Genomic DNA, 21,848 nt, shown 5'->3' on the forward strand with positions numbered 1-21,848 from the left:
TGCCGAGGGTTTTCTCGGAACTATGCTCAGATGTCGCCAAGGGTTTTCTTGGAACTATGCTCAGATGCCGCTAAGGGTTTTCTTGGAACTATGCTTAGATGCCACCGAGGGTTTTCTCGGAACTATGCTCAGATGCCGCCAAGGGTTTTCTTGGAACTATGCTCAGATGCCGCCGAGGGTTTTCTAGGAACTATGCTCACATTCCGCCAAGGGTTTCTTGGAATTATGCTCAGATGCCGCCGAGGATTTTCTCGGAACTATGCTCAGATGCCGCCAAGGGTTTTCTCGGAATTATGCTCAGATGCCGCCAAGGGTTTCTTAGAATTATTCTCAGATGCCGCCGAGGGTTTTCTCGGAACTATGCTCAGTTACCGCCGAAGGTTTTCTCGAAATTATGTTCAGATGCCACCAAGGGTTTTCTTGGATTTATGCTCAGTTTATGCTCAGTTTAAATTTACTTCATTTTTGACTCATTTCCAATTCAAACTCTTTGAAATCTATCTCAGATTTTGAGCCCACACACTTGCACAGTTGTTACATCAGTCAAGGAGAATTTTCTAAAATTCAAGGATCTGACACTGCCAGTGAGAGCTCGCGCTCAAGGACCTGACATTTTTCTAGTTCGGGGAGAGTTTTACGCTCAAGGATCCCAACACCCCGACGAATTGTTAAATCAGGCTGTAAAATGAACTGTCACTAGCTTTGGCATTCGGATATCGCACTATCTACCAAAATAGATTTGCTATCTAGTTTGCTTCAATCCTCTACCAAAGAGGGCCATCTGTAGACACCCCATTTTAGCATCCGCCTGATTAATCAAGTCGTCAACCCGATCGCAAAGGTTCCCAATGATGGATGTCTTTTCCAATGCTTTATTTTGTTACCAAATATGTTTTAGAAATCCGGATGAGGTATCTTGAACTGACAAAACTTTGAAACCACGCTACGCTAGGAAAATACGACCCCAGAAACATAGAAATCATCATCTTGCAAACCAAAAAGAAGTTTCACGATAAAAATCACTAAAAATGATTAAATTACCAAAATACCCCTAACCTCAAAACAACTCTAGAGCCTACGTTACGCTTAGGAAAACTCTCTCGAACACATAAAATAACAAATCGGAACCAAATAAATCATTTCACCAATTTTAACAGAATTTGACAAAATTACGAAAATGCCCCTCATAAAGTTCACAATAATTTCACATAAAATTTTTCATAAATGACACAAACCAACATTCTCATTGAATTCCTTACGAAAAATCGATTCTAAAACATCCTAGAACATTAAAAACCGACTTGAAACGTGAAAAGTCCTCGTCGGGGGCAAAACGGTAATTTCACAATTTTCATAGTTAAAAAATTCGAAATTAATAAATAAAACATTAAATAATTAAAGTGAAATATTAATGAAATTAATTTAAAATTTTAAACCTAAAAAAATCGATTAATCGGACTCTCACGCAAAATTGTTGAGGGTTCGTGGGATATTTCTTTAAGGACCCCTCCATTTGGGGGTCCAAAGAATCAAAGATATAATAGAGGGGGGTTCTCCAAAAATTTAAAGTCAACCAAACAAGACTAAAGTCAAGATACTAAAGTCAATCAAAGAAGACCAAAGTCAAAATTAAAGTCAATTAAGTAAGACTAGAGTCAAGTATTAAAGTCAATCTCATAAGACTAAAGTCAAAACCCTAAATCAAAACCCTATTCTAATCAAGTCAATCTCATAAGACCAAGGTCAAAACCCTAAATCAAAACCCGATTCTAAACTAATCAAATCAATCTCATAAGACTAAAGTCAAAACCCTAAATTAAAACCCTAAAGACTAAGTCAAAACCCTAATTGAAACCCTAAAAGAAACTCTAATCAAACCCTAATGCTTCTAAAAATTTTATAAATAGGAGCTTCCGCACCCTATTTTCGTATCAAAGAAAAAACCCTAGGAGAAGTAGGTCTAGAAGCTCCCCTAGCCCCCCATAAACCCTAGTTTTGAAGCCCCAACTCCTTACCTAACATCCCCCTTTCAATTTTAGTCTAGAAAACACCTAAAATCCCTCTAAAAACACCATTAAATCCGCAATAAACTTGAAGAGATCAGATTCAGAAATAAGGAGATACCTTGATCTAGGAGATCCGAAGTCAAATCCGGAGACAGAACGAAGCAAGGGAGTACAGTACAAGGAGCTCTTTTTATCAGATCTGAGGGAGCAAAATCCTTGCTATCGGAAAGGTATGAAATTTTTATTTTTATTTTTATCTAGATTTTTAGGAATGTGATATATTTGGGAAGTTAGTAGAGACCGGCTTTGGCCGGGCGGGGTTGGTGCCTAACACCTTCCAACCCCGTAACATGATCCCCGAATTCAGATTTTTTATGGTAGATTAGTTCTTTTTATCTATGTTAGAGTCAGTTTGGTTCCTAGACCACAATAACTAGGTGGCGACTCCCAAACCTCAAGAGTCAAAAGCGGATCCGCGCACCCCGCGGATCGAGGGCGCTTTCAGGCAAATAACATAGATAATTGACATATAGACACTAGTGTTGCACCCGTAACCCTAACCAACTTGATTCAATTCAATGTTGACTGCAGGTAATTGACATATAGACATTTTGTTATCACTAAGGAATTCAAAGTTCTATCTACCATGATTTCAATTTCCTCATGTCTATTCTATAAAACCAAAAATATCAATACATCCAAATAGTTGAACAACAATAAAATTTAAACAATTTTGATCAAACCCTAGTTAGCCCAAGGTAATCCTCTTAAGAGAAAGAGTTACTCTGAAGTTTCCAATAAATTCCAATCAAAATTGAGCTTCAAAAAGCAACAACTTGATTTTTAGTAAACAACAGAAATCAAAGCCTTCGTACACGATATTTGAACTCAACTAAATGAATCATGTTCTTACATTCCACTCTATCCAAGCCAAGTCTTTTGATACTAAGAGTGAGTTCATATGTGCTTTCATTGTCTCCATCCAAGTTCTTTTGGATCTTCTACTAGTTCTTTTTGGGCCTTCAACTTGAATATTTCTTCTCATTGGGAAAGTAATCGGCCTTCATTGAGTAAGCCCAAACCATCTCAACCAACTTTATAAACTTATATGTTTTTAACTTATAAATCGACTTTCTTAGCCTTTTTGCAACAATTCTACTTCTAGAATTGCATAATTTTTTTTTCATTTTTGAATCCCTGGAAAGAAACGAAGTTTGTTATAGTACAATTAGGTGCTTTCCATCCCAAATCTGCATTGTTTATGTGCCAAATTTTGTCTTGTTCACCTACTTGTGCGGGTCTCTATTGCAACAAAATAATGTAGAATATAACAAAAAAATGAATAATATCGTAACCAGCCAACTAGGACAGTTAATATACTGTTCTTACTGCCTTCTCAATTGATAAAATAAATCACTTAGGAATTAGAAAGTAGTTATTCAGTAGTCAAAGCATTAGGGTGGGTCATGATTGAATATCATTCCATCACTTATGCATCCTGAGGCAAAAAATCTACAGTTCTTACCCATACCACATTAGTGAGCTTATGAGTTAGTCTGGCAGAGTTGAGTTAGAAAATCATTACACTTTTCTAAATTTATAAATTTATTGATAATTTATTGCTTAATCAAATATATGATAATATTTTGAGGAGTCGTGCTGGATTGGGACATCGGTTGTCACCTATCTTTTCTTCCAAAATGTCAACCTTCAAAATAGATAAAAAATTATACCTAACTTTATGAATATATTGTTATCCTTTCGTCATTCACCATCATAAATTTAGAAAGAAATCCCTATATTAGGGTCCATTAAGTAATATTTCCTAAGAAAAAACTTCCAAGAACTTTTGCTCTTGAACCAGTGACTAGAACAATGTGGAACCTACGTTACTCTCCAATTTTTTTTAGGATAAATTAGACATGACATGGGTAGTAAATATCGATTTCATTTCTTGTTGACCGATGATACTAGCAAGACTAGGGGAGAATCATCCGAGTCTTACAAGATTTTTAAGGTCATTTCAAATCTGTTGTCCAGAGAATAAGAAAAAGATTGAGGTGAACCAAAAGAAAAGGAAATTAAATCCCAATTTCAATGTCTTGTCTTGTTCATGGATAATACCAAGATCACTTAGACAAGTCATCTCCATATCAAATAATTCATTAAAACCCTTGAAACAAACCAACAAATTTTGGTGAATTTTTTAGATACCCATTGCATGTCAAATTCATGAGATTCTCCTTGGATCACAAACACAGATTTATGGCCTACATTGTTGAGTAGCTAACGATATTATCAACCAGAATTATCAAATTAAAACTCTAAAATTTAAAATTTGAAATAGCAATATTTTGCCTTAATTATGTTGATTTCTTTAAAATTGCATTAAAACTTTTAAATGTATCTTTAAAAAATATAGTAAGAAAGAGAGATCCAAAGAGTCTCATTCGCTCTCTTTTTCCCCATGATTGTTGGGGTCGTTAATATGAATCATGTTTTTTTTCATTCAACTCGATCTTGAACCTATTTTCTCTCCCTTAATTGCATGCAAAGTCACATTTATAAATAGTTGAATTTCTGTCGCCACATTGATAGCAAACCATCTTTGAGTACAACACACATTTGGAAGGAATTATATTTCTCCATTTAATTCCCCCTCAAGGGATTGGAATTATTTACTATTATATGTTTAATATGAAAACAACAACAATTTACTAGCTAACAATGGAAGCTTAGAAGTTCTTTAACAAAAGTGTTCAAGTTAGTTTCAGAAGATCCACCTTTCGCCAACGCTTGTTGACAAATCTCTTTAACTTCAATAGTTCTACTCCTTATCTCCTTACTTTCATCTCTATCCAAATCCATAAACCTCTGCACAACGTTGGCAATTTCTTCTCTTTTAACTATTCTCTCTCCTTCCACCTCCTTAACCTTCATTCCAACTTTCCAAACATCCACGATCAATTTTCTGTTAGGGATTTGATCAAAAGCTATAGGGAAAGCAAGCATCGGTACCCCAGCGAACACACCTTCAAGAATTGAATTCCACCCACAATGTGTCAAAAATCCCCCAGTGGAAGAATGACTTAGGACCCTCAATTGATCACACCATGGCACTACTAATCCCATCCCACCACAACCATCTTGCACATGCAAAGCATCCCCTTCACTTGAAACCGAAAGAAAACTACCCATTGAGATGTACAAGACCGATCCTCTAGGCTGGTTGTCTAGCCATTTCAAGTATCCCATGTCATTGTGACTTGATGTAACTGTGTGGGGTGTGTCACTAAGTCTTGTGTGAGGTATCAAAGGGCCTACAGAGTGAACTGGAAAGGGTAATATTGTTTTCAAAGAGTTTATAACTTGGGTCTCTAGCTCAAAGAAGGAACTGAACACAAGATACTGCGCTTTTCGCACCCAAGAGAAGCTATCAAGTAATAGATCCAAGGTTTCAGCCGTCCCAGAGAAAACTGGTGGGAGATCAGCTAAACACGTTGGAGAGATTCCAGGGATGTAATCTATGATCTCGTCTCCATCTTCTAACAAAAAGAAATCAAGTTTGTAATTTAATCGAAGGCAGATCTATGATTTATATAGAATTGTAGGTCACAAAGACAATGCACAATCATCCTCAACCTACTTTAATTTAAAAAAAATTGATGAATTTACTCCCTAGCAACCAATAACATATGTTCACAAATCCACCTTTCTTACAAATTATCAAAAGAGCATTAATTTTGGAGAAATTTCACATAACATGATCAACTTTCGAGAAAATTCTCATTTCGGCTTATAGATTATTTTTAATTCCCAAAACATGAAGTGCAAGATGGTAGGTTTTTCAAAGTGCCAACCTCCCTGCTTTTCAGAGAGACAATCATCTCACATTTCATGGTTTGGGAATTTCGTCATATTCAGCTCACGAAATGGTAATTTATCTAAAATTTTATTATTTAGTACTTATAAGAGAGTATTTTTTTCAAAAATTAGCAAAAGTAATTTAAAACGTGGACACTCCCAACTTTTTTCTGAAAATGCTGGATAGCCAACATTTTTACTCTCAACCTTTTTTACGCATACGTAAAGAACCCTATATAAATCCTTGGATTGTCCAACACTTTTTTGAAATCGAAGATGAGGGCATTTAGGTCATTTAATGTTGCATATAAGAAGTAGACGTAGGTCAAGGGCGGCATGTCTTCGCTTGTTCCAAGTTTCAACGATGTACCTGACAAATTAACCGGGTAATGCCCGTTGTGAGAGAAAAGGTCAAAATTATAGAACACCGTGAACACTAAAGGCAACGTCGTCCACAGCGACACCACAGGAATGTTTCTTCGGTTTCCGGCTGCCACTGCCCACTTCAAGAGAGTATCGGCTATGATAGCCGTCACGGGCAACTCGATCTGATCCATGAGCTGCTCGAACGGAGCTTCCATCTTCGTAAAAACGGCTTCTATGAAGCAAATAAAGTTGGCTGCACGAACCAGCTCGGACTGTATAACGTTTGGGATCGTTCGAAACCGTATGCTACTAGGTGGCTTGGGTTCCGAGTCTAAGAATCCGAGCCACTCTTCTGTGACCACGAAAGTGATTATAATATCAGCTTTAGAGACGAGAAGCTTATAGAGGTTCATCATGGGATTTATATGGCCTCGACCTGGGTGCGGCATAGCCACCACGTGTCCATCTTGGTCGTTTTTCTCCTTGTAAGTTTCCCACAGACGGCGCCAAATTGTAGATGCAAGAAATTGCTCCACACTTTCCTTCTCTCTTAGCTCGGGCGGACTTGCAAATCAGCCCACTCCGACGATTAAGTTAGACAAATTGATCAATGTAATTTAGTATTTTTTAGAGAAGAAGAAATCGAACCCCCTTTACCCATAGCCCTCTTCCTTATATAGGCATTGATCAGGTTCGATTTCTGTGCCACCCTTTGAGGTGACCTAGGGTAGTTAGCTCACTCCCTGACATGTCAGCTGCAGGAGTTGTTACAACTGCCCTGCCACTTCTGAGATGGCGTGAGTTGTTAATGCTGTCAATCAACTGTCGCATATGTCAGATCCGTACAACCGACCTATTCTGCCATTACCCGTATTACCTAACATATCGGTGACTCGGGTCCGAGCTCAATTATCCATCGGCACCCGAGGAGTTCAATATGTCGGACTTATCTACTGTCAATCCGAGCTTTGGAGATACTTCCTGAGCTTAATCTCATGCCCCGTGTCCTTACTTCAGAATTTCCCCCATAGGTTCCGAGTCTAAGAATCCGAGCCACTCTTCTGTGACCACGAAAGTGATTATAATATCAGCTTTAGAGACGAGAAGCTTACAGAGGTTCATCATGGGATTTATATGACCTCGACCTGGGTGCGGCATAGCCACCACGTGTCCACATGAGATTCCTTCCATGATACTGGAATCTGAAATTTAACTGTAGAAGAAGAAGAAGAGCAGTGGCCACCTCACTTTACTCTTGTGTAGATAAGTAGTGGTAGGAGAAGAAAAGTTAATAGATCCAATGATGAAAATTTTTCCACGTGTAGGACGATTCCCCTTGAAACTGATCCCTAGGAAACTTATATCTCTTCTTGTCTCCATTTGTTCGCTTTTCAAAATTTGAACCTTGGACTAAGGAAAGCAGAGACACAAATATCATAATAATAATAATAAAATAATAAATTATTATTAAAAATTAACAGTAAAGTGAAAAATAGAAAACACGTGGTTTGACTGGTTGAGGCCGTCTCCTCCATAATAATAATAAAATAATAAATTATTATTAAAAATTAATAGAAAAGTGGAAAATACTAAACAGTGGGTTGAGGCTATCTCCCTGAAACGAATGGCTTGTAATGGATCTCAAGGAATACCTTACTGATCTCAACGAAGATTTTGTTTTATTTTTCTGAAAATTGGCATCAAACATACCTAAATTTCCTTATTTTTTTCTTTTCTGGATTCGCTTACATTTCGTTGAGAAACCCTGACGATCTGAACCGTACATCTCACTTTTCATTCCAAAATTAGAAGAGCTCTTATTAGCAACAGAACTTTTACTTATTACACCCCTAATTTTTAAAATTTATTAACTCATTTTTGATAGTTAATCCTTCAAACATTACAAAAAATTCGTTCAAGTTATAACACATTGAAACAACTTCAATTGTTGTTACAATTAGGTTTAGGCACATACAAAATCTTAAATTTAATAAATAGAAATTTAAAATTTTAAAATTTAAAAGTAAAAAAAAAAATTATTATAAAAAAATCATTTTTTATAAATTTATCAAAAAAATAATAAATCCACGGTTGGATAACCTGTTTTTAAGTTGAAAAAAAATACCCCAATGAGAATCAACGATTTGACCGTTGATTTTTGCACCACTTATATACCTCACCAATCTTCTATTGCCTATATTAGTCATTTAAAAAAGAAGCTATGAGCCTTCTTTTGCTGAGTTTTCATCTCTCATGTCTTTTGTTGGTGAGTTTCCTTCTTTCCTACTCTTGTAAAATCTTGGAATTTAGCTTCACTTTCTTTCTTTAAAGGAATGGAAGTTTCAATTGAATCTACAAAAATTCTTTGTTTGTTGTATAACAATTTATGGTTTCACTTGCACACTCTATTCTTTATTTTGGATAAGTTTATATTTTTATTTTTTTCCACCAGATTTAAAGATATGTATTGGTCTTACATAATTCATGTGTAATTATTAAAAATAATAGTTTATTATTAATTATGATCTTTATTATTAGATAAAACAAATAATTTTATTTTGTAAATACCTAATTTTATAAATCAAATAATTACAAATTTTTATTATTAGATAAAAATTATTATTATATTTATAGAAAATTATTTTCACGAGGGTATTTTCGTCAGCTTGAAAACCGGCAATCTAACCATCAATTTACAACTTTTTTGATAAATTAAAAAAAAATTAATATTTTTTTGATAATTATTGTAGACACCTCTTTTTTTTTGCATATGCCTAATTCGATAATTTGTTACTCGATTGTGGTGGATTCTTAATAATGATCACAAATAACTCAAAAGTTGGAGAGCACATTTCCTAATTTTTCCCGTTCTAGCTTTTTCATCTCTTTCACTCATTACAATTCGACATAGTAATTTACGCATGTTTAAGATAGTTGCACCTTATACTCAATTTAACAAGTACATAAGCCTAGGTTTGCTACACATTTCGATAATCAAGAAACCTCGAGACACTAAGAAAATGTGATCTCGAAACTTGGAAATAATAACGTTGGGATTGAAAGAAACCTCACGCCAAACTTAGTTGTCAGAAGTAAACTAGGTACATTAGTGGTATAAAGAACTAAACTTGATTGAAGAAAAAAGACTTAGAACTTTGTACCACGTGCAAGCTTATTAGAGAAAAGTTGCCCACACATTTGACAAGAAGGTTAAATCTCACCACTTGCAAGTCGGTGATTTGATATTTAAAGAGAATCAAACATTTATTTTTGACCTTAGAGGAAAGTTCAAACCCAATTTGAGAAATTTATTCATCATCAAGGAAACGCTGCTTGGGAAAACCACCAGACTTCAAGATCACGATAACGTCGAATTGTTGGAACCAACAAATCTTGACCATTCAAGGAGACCATCTTTGGTCGAATCAATTTTCCTGTTACCTAGCTCAATATCTCCTTTCAGGTGAATTAAAAATAATATCTCTCAGAAAAAAAAATTTGTCTTTTTCTTTCTCAGCCCAACCATCCAACCCAGGGGAGGGAATGTGTTCGAATTACGTTTTGGTATGATCCCAAAATTCTGGGATACGAAGGCAACCTAAGAAGTTACTTTAGGCCCGATCACATCAAAATAAAAAAAAAAATTACATTTCCCACAAAGAGACAGTTAAAAAGAGATATTATTAAAATGGGGAAGAAAATTCAAAGAAAAATAAATTTCTTTTAAAAGAAATACCACACAAAAGACATTCGGATTTTGAGCCTCAAACTACCTTTCTTTCTATACCTAGTCCGAAGCTCACCTATGAAAATCTTCATAAGTATCATGTGAAAAATCAAGGAAGGTAGTAAAGCATGATCAGGCAGTAACTCCAAAAGTTCGAAAGGAAAGAAAAAGAAAAAAGGGAGGGGGGCTGCTAGATTGAAAATCCGAAAGAGTGACTTAAACAAAAATTAAGGTAAGCTCGTAAGGTTGAAAATTTGAAACGACAACTATGTTAACAATTAAAACAAAGAAAAAAAAAAAAAAGCCTACTAAGTTGAAAATCTGAAAGAGTGACTTAGGCAAAAATCAAGACAAGCTTGCAAGGTTGAAAATCCGAAAGGACAGCCTTAGCAATAATCAGAGCAAAGAAAAAATATGTAGAAAAATAAAAAAATTTAAGCTCACTAGATTGAAAACTTGGAAAGGCGATCTATGCAAAAGTTAGAGCACGCTAGTTAGATTGAAAACCTAAAAAGGTAATCTAAGCAAAAGTTGAAAAGAACAAAAGAAAATCTCTATCAATTTGAAAATCTGAAAAGACGGTCCGAATCAAAACATCAGAAGTCTAAATGGTCAAGTTTATGTACCTAGCTTAAACCAAGCAAAGACTCAAAAGCGATGAGTATTTTGTCTATGATGAGTCTCAACAGGAAGTATTATGTTCCATTAAGCTTGACTCAAAATCTTCAATGTGAAAATTTACAATTAAAAGTTAAATCTTTATTCGTTTGTGGTAATCAGAGATTTTAAACCTTCAAAACAAGGGGCACTTTCCTTTTCTAAAGAGTATAGTTCCCCCCCCCCCCCCACCTTACCTTACACTAGATGCATTCGTTTTCAAATTATCCCCAGTGCATTGTTCTCTATCAAACTAGGGGTATTTTGTTTTGAAACTTGATCAATTTCAACCTTAAATGATAAGATTAACTGAATTAAAAGTTACCTTCATGATAGAAATTTTTTAAAACCCCTGAGATTCAAAGAAAGTTAAAATGTTGGCCTGACTTCATAAAAAAATATCTTGAAATGGTGTTAACCTCCCATTTATTTTTTCAGAAAATAAGTTTATTACTCTTCAACCTAAGTAGGTAAAGTAGGCCTTTTAAATAAAAAAGTTCAATACTCTTTCACCTCGAGCAGGTAAAGTAGGACTCCTAGAAAATAAGTTCATTACTCTTTCACCCCGAACAGGTAGACTAGGACTCCCAAAAAATAAGTTCATTTCTTTTTCACCTCGAGCAGGTAGAATAGGACTCCTAGAAAATAAGTTCATTAATCTTTCACCCCAAGCAGGTAGAGTAGGACTCCCAAAAAAATAAATTTATTACTCTTTCACCCCAAGCAAGGAGAATAGGACTTCTAGAAAAATAACTTCATTACTCTTTCACTTAGGATATGAAAGTAGAACGTTCAACTTTTTCTCAGATGTTGCTTAGATTTTACTTAGACCTCATTCGAATTTTTCTCGAGTTTTGTCTTCGTTTAATTCAAATTTTCTCAAGTTTTGTCCAGATTTTATTTTTTACTCAGTCATCTTACTCAATTTTTTTTATGAATGCATAAAATGGAGGTGCACTTTTTCAAATTCATCATTACATTATTGTACACACATACACATTCATTACATTTGCATTATTCAAGGAAAATTTTTCAAAATTCAAGGATTTGACATTGTTATTGAGAACTCATGCTTGAGGACTTGAAAATTTTTAGTTCAAGGATAGCGATACCTTCAAAGATTCGAACGTCCCGATGAATTACTGAATCAGACTGCAAAATGAATTGTCACTAGCTATGGCATTCGGATATCGCACTATTTACCAAAGTAGATTTACTATCTGATTTACTTCAACCCTTTGCCAAAGAGGGGCATCTGTAGACACCCCATTTTTGAATTCACCTGATTAATCAACTTGTCAACCCGATTGCGATGATTCCCAATGATAGATTAATATTTCAATATTTTTTATTTGTTATTAAATAAGTTTTCAAAGTTCGAATGAGATATTTCAAGTAAGAAAAATTTTAGAAACCGCACTACACTAAGAAAATATGATCCAAAAACATAAAAATCATCATTTTAAGACAAAAAGAAGTTTTATGAGAAAAAATCATAAAAAATGACCAAATTATCAAAATACCCTTAACATCAAAACCACCTTAGAGCCTATATTACGCTTAGGAAAACCTTTTCAAACACTTAAAATAGTAAACTAAAATCAAATAAATTATTTCGCCAATTCCAACAAAATTCGACAAAATTACAGAAAATGCCTCTCATAGAGTCCACAATCATTTCATACAAAAAATCTATAAGTGATAAAAATCAATACTCTCATTAAAATCCTTATGAAAAATTGATTCCATAACATTCCAAAATTTTAAAAATCGATTTCTTAACGCAAAGCCCTCTTTAAGGGTAAAACAATAAATTTTCAAATCCTAAAAATAAAAAATTTAAAACTAATAATTAGAATATTAATTCACGCAAAGTAAACTTTTAATAAATCAAATTAAAATTATTGAACAAATAAAATCAATTAATTAAGTTTACCGGCCAAATTTTAAGTGATGGCCCATTTACTTAAGTAGGGCCCACATGATATTTAAGAAAGAACCCTCTATCGGGGGTCCCAAAGAATTAAAAATATAATTTAATAAAAAAAAAACCCTCCATTGGGGAGTTCTCCAAAAACTTAAAAAAATTCTCATTCTATATAAGTCAAAATTTAAAATTCAAAATCCTAATTGAAACAACTTAACCTTATCTGTAAGAGACCTAATCAAACCTCTAATCTCTTAAAAGCTTTTTTAAAACAAAAGTCTCCACTATCTAAATTCGTAGGTCAAGAAAAATCTTGGGAAAGAGAATTTAAAAACTTTCTCAAAACTTTCCAAAATCCTAAATTTGAAGTCCTAAGTCCATACTTAACACCCAAACCCCATTTTTTGACCTAAAAAACACCCAAAAATTCTTAAATCACCTCTGAAAAGTTAGAAAATATTCAAATCTAAGAAAAAAAGCTTATCTCTGAGATCAGAAGTAGATTTAGTGACGGAGACAAAAGTAAAAAGATTTACACGAGGAATGCTCTCCTCCAGTTCTAAGGGAATCGATTGTCGCAATCACCCAAGTAAAGAAGGTAGTTTTTTTATTTTAATTTTTAAGCCATTTTTTCTTACAATATAAATTTTTTGGGAAAAGTAGAAACCAACGTTCGCTGAGGGGGATTGGTGTTTAACACCTTCCAATCCCGTAACGTGATCTCCGGACCCATTTTTGTAGTTCAATACTTTTTATCCGTTTAGAGTCATGTTTCAATTCCTAAATCGTAAAACTAGGTGGCGACTCCTAAAAAAAATAAAAAGCGGATCCGCACCTACGGATTGAGGGTGTTTTCAGATATTCGTACTCATTCAGATTTTATATTTTTATATGATATTGATTTTCATCAATTTTGTGATTTATGAATGTTTATAATTTTTAAATTTGATATTTTTATACAGTATTTAGTTTTATCAATTTTGTGATTTAGGAATGTTCAAATTTTGTTAGATTGGATAAAGTTATATGACATTGATTTTGTAATACCTCATGTTTTAAATTTGAATCTTGAGGAAAATCAATTAGTGAAATTTTAAAAGAGGGACTTGGTGTAAAAAATTTGGATTTTGTTCTGATTACTTTTAATAAAATCTAACTTTTTCATTGGATTCAAAATAATTGAAAAACATACTTTAGCTAATAAGTACAATCAAATTTGAGTTTGAATGAAAAAGTTAGGAAATCCTCAATTTTATTGTTAGACAAGGCCTAAAAGGTGAATTTGTGTTAGTGCAAGAATTGATAGAATCCGATCACACCATTAGGTCTACAATAAAAAATTATAAAGAATAGATTATTTACTTATCAATTTTTGAGCCTGAAAAGTCGATCTATCACCAAAATAGAAATAAATTAGAAAATACCAAGTTTATCCCTCAAATCCCTTATATAAAGAATTTATAATTCTTTTAACTCATTATCTTTTCCAAACAAAACCCAGCCGACAGAGACGATTTGGAATCCAAGGGTTTTAACCCTCTTTACCTCGAGACTTGATGTGATCGCGGCCTCGTTGATCATCGACGAAGAAGAGAAAGTTGTCGGCGTTGACAAGCTTTACAACTTCACTGTATCTGATTCTCACTTCCCTTCTTCTTTTCTGTTTTCCATAAAAAACCAGGCCACACCCTTGAGTGGGGTTTCAACATGTTCCAGTTTAGGTTTAATCTACTTAAAGTCCGATTCATTCTCCATAGAAGAAGGAAAATAGTACACCGTCATCAAGATCTTCGCAAACCATCGACTTTTTTCGCACATCAACCACATTGAACCTCGAATTTTGTGTCATTTCTCTCAATTCTCACACTAATTCACCTCGATTGTCGAATTATTCCTTCAATTCCAACGACTACGAATTTGGTAGGAGACTTACAATTCTTATTAGTAATCGTAGATTTAGAAAATTGCATTTGAGAGTTTTATTGAACTTATGATGCATTTTATAACATAGATTTTTCTTATTCGATTTCAAATTCATGGAAACATAAGTATTTGATGTGTTTTAATTATATTTTTAGCAATTGATACAGGTGGAGATATTGTATTGGAGAATCGATGAAGAACTCAAAAAATTGGACAAAAATCCAATTTTTGGACATTCTGTCTATAGCTGTCAACAGCACTGGCAGTGCCATCGCCAGTTGTCGCTAGACCCAGTTTTGGCAGATGGTTTTGTGCCTATGTCAAAATCCTGTTTTGACTAAAATTTTGATAATTTTTAGTTTAAATGATCAAAATGAATTTTAAAGTTTGAAAAATGATTGTAAAACTCATTCTATCATATTCTTCCAAACAATACATGGTAAAAGTTCCATGAAAGCCGTACATATCGTTGGGGTTAACTATTTTGGCATCTATACCATACATGGTACCCATCAAGTAGCAGTCTCATATGTTGCATCTGTGTGGGTCAACCTTTAAACCATATTGAAATTTTCATATGGTCTTTGTGGTTTATCTGATAGGTTTCTTCTCATACAATCATACCTATGAACAAAGTAATAGACTAGATTTTTAAACCTTTACATAAGTTTTTACAAATGATCTAAAGATATTAGCTAAGGAATTAGCTTTGATAAATTAGATGAAAATGAACAATAGAATAGAGAGTGGTGGCCTTTACACTGGTAAAAAAAATTGAGGTTGAGCAACTTCCCTCACTTGAATCAAAACACAATTGGATAACAACTTAGGTCATTGTAGGCATCGAAATTTAAACGGGTCCCCCACAACTTATAAATTAACAAAAAGACTCCTAAATGTAAATTGGGCCCACAAATCTAAATTGGGGGTCCATTAATCAGGATGAGCCTCATGTGGTTTACGTTTGGATTTTCGTAGATAAAGCCCAAAATCCAACAAATTCAAGTGATTCACATATTAAATATTGGGCCCTACACACAAATAAATGAGTTTGGCCTAATAATAATCCATAGAATCCTTAAAATTGGATTTGTACGAATTTAGCCTTTAAACAAACCAGTCAAATCTCTTTATGTTGAGGTATAATTGGAAAGCTAAATTATCTTTTAAGTCTATAAATATCAAAACATTTCTCATTGAGGGCTCCGATTAAAGAAAAGATATCCCTCTAAAGAAGAAGAAGCTCTCAATCCCTCTTTTAGAGACAAAATAAATTTTTTAGAGATCCGGACTCCGATTAAAGAGAAAATCAATCATAAAGCCCTTTTCTGGAAGTCAAGGAAATATTCTCAGCCAATAAATAGTGAAGCCTAGAGAGAAGAAAATCTACAGAGACCTCTGTAGAAGATCAAGCACAAACAAAGTCATCATCAAACTAACCTTCTTAGCCGATAAAATACGAAGTCTAGAGAGAAGAAAAGCTACATACGTCATTTTTTATATTTGACTGTCAATCAGAGGAAACATTGAGATTTGTACTCTCGTTTTCATCAAAATCAATAAAATCATTTGCGATCATATTTCATAAATTTCGAGGTAGATTTGTTAAAATTTATTGTCGACAAATTTTTGGTACGCCCGGTGGGACTATCTCAATATCTCATCTTTCAGTCAATTACAAAAGCATTAACGAAAGCATCGATGGCATCTCGTAATATCAATGCTATCACATCTATCGTTGTTGAAAAAAGTAAGAAAATCATTTATTCAAACCTTGAATCTGCTCAGGCTATCAGTAATGACCATCATGTAATGCGGACAATGATGAAAATTGGTGGTTTTAAGCTAGTGGAGCCTCTCTAGTATTACTTCAATAAACGTGCCATAAAAATGACACTCACAACGAAGGCATCGTGGGTAGACATTGTAGAAGACGACTTATCAGATTCGAGATCCGATTCGAAGTCAAGTAAGGGATCATCTAGATCTTTATCAATCACTTCTCCATCTCAAACTCATACTTCTATCAGAGTAGTGATGACAGTTGGAGTGCTAACAATGAAGGAACAAGTTGACAAAGGTAATGGAAGAAAAAGACATCCAAATCATGACCCTCATTAGTCGTTTGGAACAGAAAGACAAGGAAAATGAATCGAGTGCTAGACCCTTAAATTCTCTAGGATTCACCCCTGAAGCATACACGACTCAGCACGAAGAAGAGTAACGAGGATACTATTCTGGCTCATGAAATGCTACATGAGACCCACTACAAGGGTCTGTTGCCTCACTTTTTGTTCAAAAATTACAAACGATGATCACTGACACCATTTGTACTCAGTATGGGGGCATGCCACATTCCTCATTAGTTTACACCAAATCCTACACTCAACGTATTGAATAAATGCATCTTTCGATGGGATATCAATCGCTAAAATTCAAACAGATTAAAAGAAAGGTAATCCAAAGTAGCAAATTACCCACTTCATCGAAACTTGTAACAACACCGGTACATTTGGCAACTTCATGGTGAAATAATTTGTTCACTCCCTCCGCTGTAATGCATTCAATTGGTACATCGATTTGGAACCCAACTCAATAGACAGTTAGGATCAATTTGAAAGAATATTTCTTGGCCGCTTCTATAGTACTTGAAGAACGATAAGTATGGTAGAGTTTACTGCCATCAAGCAAATGAATGATGAACTAGTCATCGAGTACATCGAGTACTGAAAAAATCTTTCCCTCAATTGCATGGATCGACTTTCTCAATCTTCTGCTATCGAGATGTGTGTTCAAGCAATGCATTGGCAACTCATTTACATCTAAAAAAGAATTAACTCACATAATTTTGAAGTGCTAGCTACTCATGCTCACAACATAGAGTAGAGTATAGTTGTGTATCAGACTCCATGATCAAACGAGTCTCAAAAACAGAAAAAGAAGGATGGCAAGTCCTTCAAAACTAAAGAAGTATTGTCTACCACTACGAACAAACATATCAAAATTACAAGTAAGAGAAGAAAAGATCAACTAAGAGCTGATTCAATATAAAAAAAAGGAAAAGCTTGGAAAACTCTCAAAGAGTTTGAGGCCAAAGAGAACCCTTTCTTGATGTTGACATCTCAGGTATGTTTGAAGAACTATTGAAATTGAAGCTCATTGAACTTCCAATGCTCAAACGACCTGAGAAAGCAGGTTGTGACAATGATCTAAAGTATTATTACTACCATAGGGTGATTAGTCATCCGATTGAAAAATACTTCGTTTTCAAGGAGAAAATCATGGACCACGTCAAGGAAAAATTGAACTAGACTGTGTCGAAAATGTTGCTAAAGCCAACATGACCTCTGTCACCTTTGGATCTTTTGGTCCAATACTCTTGTCAAGTCAATATGCAACACAGACTCCATTTTCCCAAATCACAAAAGTTCTACTTCATCAACCACAACCCATATTCGTACACTATGACGTTGAAAAAAGGTTCATCCCACACTGGGGTATAGACACCCGATTTTTGCACTCGCCTGATTAATCAATTCGCCAACCCGATTGTAATGGTTTCCAATGATGGATATTTATTCCAATACTCTATTTGATTATCAGATGTGTTTTAGAAATTCGGATGAGGTATCTCGAACTAACAAAACTGTAGAAACCACACTACGCTAGGAAAATATAACCCCAAAAATATAGAAATCATCATTTTTCAGACAAAAAGAAGCTTTACGATAAAAATCACTAAAAAATGATCAAATTATCAAAATACCCCTAATTTTAAAACATCCTTAGAGCCTACATTACACTTAGAAAAACCCTTTTGAACACATAAAATAACACATTGAAACCAAATAAATCATCCAATTTTCACAAAATTTGACAAAATTATAAAAATGCCCCTCATAAAATTCACGACTATTTCGCACAAAAAATTTCATAAATGACACAAACCAATATTCTCATTGAATTTCTTATGAAAAATTGATTCCAAAATACTTTTGAACATTGAAAAATGACTTAAAACGCAAAAAGTCATCTCCGAGGGTAAAACGGTAACTTTACAATTTTTATAATTAAAATTTTCAAAATTAATAATTAAAATATTAATTAATGTAAAGTAAAATTCTAACTAAAATTAAAGTTAATCAAGTAAGACTTAAGTCAAAATCCTAAAATTAAAGTCAATCAAGTAAGACTTAAGTCAAAATCCTAAATTATAGTCAATCAAGTGAGAATTAAGTCGAAACCCTAATAGAATTTTAATTAAACTCTAAAATTACCTAATGAAATTATAATTAAACTCTAAAACTATCTAAAAGAAACATAATTAAACTCTAAAACTATCTAATAGAATTCTAATTAAACACTAAAACTATTTAAAAGAAACATAATCTAATTCTAACTCTGTCTAAAAAGCTCTTTAAAAAATCTATAAATAGGGGGTTCTACACCCTAATCTCGTATCATAAAGAAAATTCTAGAAAAAGTAGGTCAAGAAGCTTCCCTAGCCTCCATTAAACCCTAATTTTGAAGTCCTAACTCCTTACTTAACTTTCATACCCCAACTTTTGCTCAAAAAACACCTAGAAACCCTTCAAAAACACCCAAATTTTCATAAACAAAACAAAAAAATTTAAATTTAAGAAGGCGGTACTTCATCTTAGAAATCTGAAACGAATCCGGTGACAAAACGACGTAAGGAATCACAAGCAAGGAATCTCTCCGCCAGCTCTGAAAGAACTATTGTTGTGATCATCTAAGTATTTGCATTCTTTTTTTTTATTTAGGTCTTTTAGCAATGTAATTTTATTCGAAAAAAGTAAAGACCGATGTTTGCCTGGAAGGATTGATGCCTAACACCTTCAAACCCCGTAACGCAATCCCTAGACCCGTATTTTCTTTCGTAGATTAGTGTTATTTACCTTTTAGAGTCAATGTTCGATTCCTAGACCGTAATAACTAGGTGGTGACTCCCAAACTTCAAAATCAAAACGGATCCGCGCATCCCGCCGATCGAGGGTGCTTTCAGTGGCGACTCCATTGGGGACTATTGAGGATCAGACTTGAAAAATCTATCTCAAGTATGGGAACCTTGCCAATGACCTAGTTTTTTTTATTTATTTTAATTTTTAGTTAGTTTCTTTTTCATTGTTTGTTATCGATTTTTTTATTATACTTGTTGGTCCAATCATTATTTATTTGGTTTGATGTTCAGTGCATTGATTTGGTATATTATTTTTTGTGGTTCAATCGAAGGTTACTTAGGGTGACCCTAAATGGTAGAGGATTTCAAGAAATTGGTTTTGTTCAAGATGGATAATGATTATTAAAGCATGGAGATTATTGGTTTTTTTTTTTTAAATAAGATATTTTTAATTTTTTTCTTTTTCTCTTTTAATATTCATTAAGTGTATGATGGTCTATCCTTTGATAGTTATTATATTAAACAAAGGGGGGGCTGGTGTGTGTTAAATTTTTTTTAATGTGCTGCTAAGGGGCAACAACGTTTTAATATGTTGTTAAGGGGCGGCAACATTTTTTTTTTTTTTAAAAAGGCTGGTGTGTGTTAATTTTTTTTAATGTGTTGTTAAGGGGCAATAGCATTTTTAAAAAAAATAAAGAGATCTTTTTTTGCTACTAAAGGGCAACAATGTTTTTACAAAAAAAAAAAAAAGTGGCTGGTGTGCAATAAAAAAATGTTTTTTTATTTCTGTCATCTTCTTCTTCAACAGGCAGAGAAGGAGAAAGCAACGTCTCAACACTTCTCTCTCTCACTCTTATTTGATGGCCTATTTTCAATGAACTCAAACCATCTTCGTATTCAAAACCACACTAGGCTTGCGATGTACGGTGTCTTAAAGTTTCTTTTGAAAGTTTTTTTAATAAAAAAACTCTTAAATCAGACGTTGATGGCAGCCGAATTTCCATTACTGATCTTCTCTTTCTTCGAAGCATTTTGCCATGGTTCCTTTTGAGATAATATGTTGCAGCCGAAAGCAGTCAATGCATCTTGAAAGAGTTAAAAATTGCTTATGTTACAGTAGTTGTTTTTTCTTCGGTTGGTCGAAACATCGATCTCATGATGACGACAACAATGTTGTTCATGATAAAGGTGGGTTGCAGTGAAGAAGATAAGAAGGGAGTGAATTGTTTTTCTTTCTGAACTCCTCCCTGATCTCTGTCTGTCGACCTTCATCCTCAAATTCGATTGGATTAATCTAATGTTATAGATGAAGATGACGATGATGTATTGCTCATTAGGACTCTAGCATTTTTTTAAAAACTTTTTCGATTAATTAAACCCTCGAAAAAAAAACAAAAACAAAATGGTTTAAAATATGTCATTTGCATTATTTGCATTTGAGAGTGATGGGCTGCCAGAAACATAAAAAAGATTGATTGTATGATGATAGAAACAACACAATTTTTTTTTTTTAAAGATTGCTCTCCTCACTATTTAGTAAAGTAAGATCTTAAATCTTGGTAACGATCATTGACCTCACCACGTGATAATAAAAAATGAGAGAATTATTGGCTGCCTTCTCCGTGGCCAAAGAATGGTGTCTTTATTGGCACACCAATTTTTCTAATGTTACCTTAATTATAGTAAGTACTTGGTGATTTACATTGGGGTGGCATTGGTAGAAGTTGGTATGGCAATAACGACTCACTTCTTGTTTTGTTTTTAGGATTTTAATTTTTTAATTTTTTTTAAAAGGGGTTTATTTGACTTTAAAGAAAAATCTCCATCCCAACAATTACCGTTATCTCCTCAATATTCTTTCACTACAACATTTTTAATCTACAGCGATGGATTTTTCCGTCACTACAAGGTAATTTTTCCGCCGGTAAAAGCTATTGCGGCGATGAGCAGCGGAACCAAAGATCCATCTTTGTTTCCTCTATCGCTAACTATAGTAGCGGATAATGTATTCCACTGTTGCAGGTAGTACATTTAGCAACGGATATTAATATCCGCTACAATAGGTCAAATTTTTAACAAATAGAATATAATACATATAGTAGCGGATATTAAGATCCGCTGCAATAGGGAAATTTTTTAATAAATAGAATACAATACATATAGCGGCGGATATTAAGATCCGTTACAATAGGTCAATTTTTTAAAAAAATAAATATAACACATATAGCGGCGGATATTAAGATCCACTGCAATAGGTCAATTTTTTTTAAAAAAAATATAACACATATAGCGGCGGATATTAAAATCCGCTGCTATACGCTTTTTTTTTTTTTTTATTTTATTTTATTATATATCCTTCAAAACAATATATAAAGACGGAATTTGTATCCACTGCTATAATTTCTTTTCATATATATATATATACATTTACCCTCTGTCTTCCAACCTGTACAGATG

At 33.8% G+C, this 21,848-nt stretch overlaps 1 pseudogene across 1 annotated transcript; it reads right to left on the reverse strand.

The window, feature by feature from the left end:
- Window positions 1–4,547: 4,547 nt before the first annotated feature.
- On the reverse strand, window positions 4,548–7,427 carry LOC147381855 (UDP-glycosyltransferase 87A1 pseudogene; annotated as a pseudogene). The gene is made up of 3 exons (XR_015174308.1): window positions 7,249–7,427; window positions 6,241–6,800; window positions 4,548–5,551 (listed from the first exon to the last, which is right to left on the reverse strand). The product of XR_015174308.1 is annotated as a UDP-glycosyltransferase 87A1 pseudogene (transcript).
- Window positions 7,428–21,848: the final 14,421 nt, after the last annotated feature.

The sequence above is a fragment of the Akebia trifoliata genome, unplaced genomic scaffold, assembly GCF_017979445.1.
Source record: "Akebia trifoliata isolate Shusen 1 unplaced genomic scaffold, ASM1797944v1 Contig00214, whole genome shotgun sequence".
NCBI lineage: Eukaryota > Viridiplantae > Streptophyta > Magnoliopsida > Ranunculales > Lardizabalaceae > Akebia > Akebia trifoliata.